We start from the raw sequence: 3,693 nt of genomic DNA, 5'->3' as shown, positions 1-3,693 counted from the left end.
TGTGTTCATGTCCTGTTCAGCCTTATCTGTCAATTTTTAACAAAAATAATTATTTTAAAAACATTAAAGCTGATGTCAAAAGAGACTAAAACATGTTTAAAGAGCAGCCATCATGAATCAGATGGCGTGTGCATGGCATTTCTGTCAAACACACTGCACACAATGTTTAATCACAATGAATGTCCACTTTTCTAAACTTGCAGTTTATCTGAAAAATGAAAAAAAAAATAGAATAATCTTTTTCACTGGATTGTTGATATTTAAGAGGTTTTGCTATTTTTATATTGTTTTTTTTTTTGTTTTTTTTTTGCAATATATACTGCAGTCATACACTAACTTCTCCAAATTATCCAGAATTATGCATCCTGTTACTTAGATGTTTCATCAGGAAAAGTAGTGAAGTTACGTTTTTATTAATATTTTTATGTGTCAGGATCTGATCATTTCTGTGACTACAAAGTAAGAGATAAACTGCCAATTCTTGTATCAGACGATAATTTTTTTAAGCACAAGTGCAAAGAATGGCCTGGTTTTTTAAACTGGTGGCAGTGCAAGTTACCCCTGCCATATGTCATGTAAGAAATCTAGATGTTATGTGCCCATAAGTGGAAAATAATCAAATAGACAAAAAGTTACCCTTTTCCAGGCACAGTTGTCCTTATAGTCTATTACCCATTTAAAGTAAGATTATGAAGAGTATTGTTTATGGACAACTGAAGCACTACCTGCTGATAAACATGACAGATTTCCAACATCCTTACAGGGAAAAAAAAACACTACACAACTACAGCTCTGACATCAGTTGTCAACAACTTGTTCACAAAAGTTGATGAATATAATGACAACTGCAGCAGTGATGCTTCACTACTCTGCTCCATTAAATTACAGATGTAGATGGCTGCCTGTCCATGAGCCGGGTTCTGTCGGAGGTTTCCTTCCTGTTAAAAGGGAGTTTTTTCCTTCCCACTGTCGCCAGTGTGCTTGCTCAGGATGGGAGATTAAGTTGCAGCCTCCAACTCAATCTGTTGGTTTCCCTATATAGGCTATTGTGAATTGGCTTTCATTATGTTTTTTTTCCCTGTCTGTAAAGCGTCTTGAGATGGCATTGCTGTGATTCAACGCTATATAAATTAAGTTGAATTGAATTGAATTAACAATGAATTGTTAAGAAAACTTGAATGGTATAGGGTGGAACGATCAGCCTTATCTTGGTTTAAAAGCTCTGACCAACTATTTTTATTCAATGGATGCTTTTACGATGTCAGTGATGTGAGATGTGGATGGCCTCAGGTCTTTTTTATATCACAAATGATTTACTGCTGGCCTTGAAAATAGCCAAAACTATGTATGCTGATGATTCCACCATATATTTCCCTGCACCTAAATATATTGAACTCATGGACGTCTTAAATAATGAGCTGAAAGTTGTGACTCAGTAGGAAGAAGAAAAACTAGTTAACTTAATTAAAACCAGTTTTACAATTGCTAAAATTAGTTAATCTGCTTGAATTCAAAACTAAAGCTGGAAATAAATTAAGCCATCAAACACGTACAAGAAAGCAAACTTCTTGTGTGGCAAGAGCCAAGGGGGGCTTAAATGGTCCGACAATGCCAGACTGGGGTGGGGGCGGCAACTCTCTCCCCAGTCACCTTAACCAAAGTGCTGTTTGGATAATTACACCGTGGTAGACAGATTCAGAAAGAGTGAAAAAAACCACCCAAAAACACAAATCCTCTGTTTAAACCTGGGCTGTAACCACAGTGAGTGCTGGAGTACCCGTTGCACTCAATATGGGGGTACACAGTTTTTCAAAACCTTGTCATTGGGCTGCCCGCAGTCTGGACAAATGGCCAGGGATCCCAGTGGAGACAAAAAGGTGAAACTGCCCAACCCCGCTGACACACAATTAATGCCAGTAGAATGCAACACTGTAGGAAGTAGCTGGTATGACACCCTGAAACCATCAAAACCCCAGTTGGCAAGAAAAGGATGTTGGTACTTACATGCGGAGCAGGGGGATTAAAGTTCAGGCTCCACGAGCTACACCAACAATCAGTCTGCCTCAGACCAGGCAAGGGTGACACACTGAAGGAAAAAACACCTGCCTGGATATAAAGGCAGCCAGCTCCGCCCAGCAATAATTGCAGATGTACTGCAGCCTGGAGGTGCAATGTGGGAGGAATCCCACTCCACCACACTTGGTATTATTACCAAAAGAGCAAGCTGAAGACAGTGTCCCGCTTCGGTAAATGTTTGTCCACACTGCTAGATGGAATTCCATTGGACACCAAAGTCTTGGATCTTAGTGGGAATAAACTTTGCTGCATAGAACATGGGGAGCTGCTTCCATATCCATGCATTGAGAAGCTGGATCTGAGTGATAACATGATACCTGTCCTGGAACCGAATTTATTCTCTCATCTTCAAAACTTGCAGTCACTCCCACTGAGGGGTAACCAGTTGAAACTTGTCCCCATGGGGGCGTTCTTACGTCTCTCCAATTTAACTTCATTAGACCTTAGTGGAAATAAGATTGTAATTCTTCTGGATTTCAACTTTTCAAAGTCTGAAAAGCTTGAAGAATCTGGAGGTTGGAGACAATGATTTGGTTTACATATCTAACAAGGCCTTTCTGGATCTAGAAGGACTGTGGGAGCTGACAATTGAGAGGTGCAACCTGACTTCAGTCTCCAGCCAATCTTTGTCATACCTGCATAACCTAGTGACTCTACGGCTACACTACCTCAGTATCTCTGCCTTGGAGGACCAAAGCTTCCGAAAGCTGGGAAACCTGAGTGGCTTAGAGATCGACCGCTGGCTCTTTCTAAAATACATCTCCTCTCACAGCCTGCAGGGTCTTAATTTGTCATGGCTGTCTATCACTCACACTAACATCGCCTCTGTGCCCACCTCTGCCCTTCGCAGTCTGGCTCACCTCACCAGCCTCAATCTTTCCTACAATCTATTTGCTGTGCTGGAGTCCTGGGCTCTCTGAGATCTTATCAGACTGATGGAGCTTCATCTAGTCAACACTAACCTTGCAGTGGTGCAGCCTTACGCATTAGGTGGTCTCAGGCAAATCCGCCTTCCTAACTTTTCCACGAACAACTTGGTGACCCTGAAAGAGGGAGCCTTTCAGTCTGTCAACACTCTGGAGACACTGCGTTTGGATGGAAACCCTCTGGCCTGTGATTGTCGCTTGCTCTGGATCCTTCAGCGTAGATTACAGATCACAGCATTTCAAGGAAAAGCAGCATTTCTAGCAACAGTTGCAATAAAGGAACAATAATCCAGTTATTATTCTTTTCTATCCAGAAATACTCTTCAGTCGTCTGGTCCAGTGCACCAATTGAAAAACTTAAAAAACTTCAGACAGAACAAAACCAATCAGCACTTTTAATGCATGTACATGTCCAGAGATTTTGACTGTTTTTATCTAAAGGACCCCAGGAAAATGAGCCACAACTGGTTGGGATCCAAATAAAAACTGGATGAATGGTTGAGCACTTTTTGTACCTGAGAAGATTTTTTTTTTTCTTTGTATAAGACACTCAACTACTCACGAGGTACATTTATTTAATCTCTAATGGCTGTGAAGAGGAAAATGTTTCTGATGCTGGGCTGTAATGCACAAACTCAGAGAATGGGACATCAATGGGATAAAAAAAAAAAATTAAAAAAAAAAAAAAAAG

General features: G+C 40.6%; 1 pseudogene across 1 annotated transcript; it reads left to right on the top strand.

The window, feature by feature from the left end:
* Positions 1-1,847: 1,847 nt before the first annotated feature.
* Positions 1,848-3,290, top strand: LOC306759866 (annotated as a pseudogene). Its single transcript has 2 exons — positions 1,848-1,877; positions 2,219-3,290. The product of its transcript is annotated as an uncharacterized misc_RNA (transcript).
* Positions 3,291-3,693: the final 403 nt, after the last annotated feature.

This window comes from Telmatherina bonti (genome assembly GCF_933228915.1).
Source record: "Telmatherina bonti genome assembly, chromosome: 8".
NCBI lineage: Eukaryota > Metazoa > Chordata > Actinopteri > Atheriniformes > Telmatherinidae > Telmatherina > Telmatherina bonti.
The sequence above is the reverse complement of the archived record's forward strand: the minus strand, read 5'-3'. Positions and strand labels throughout refer to the sequence as shown.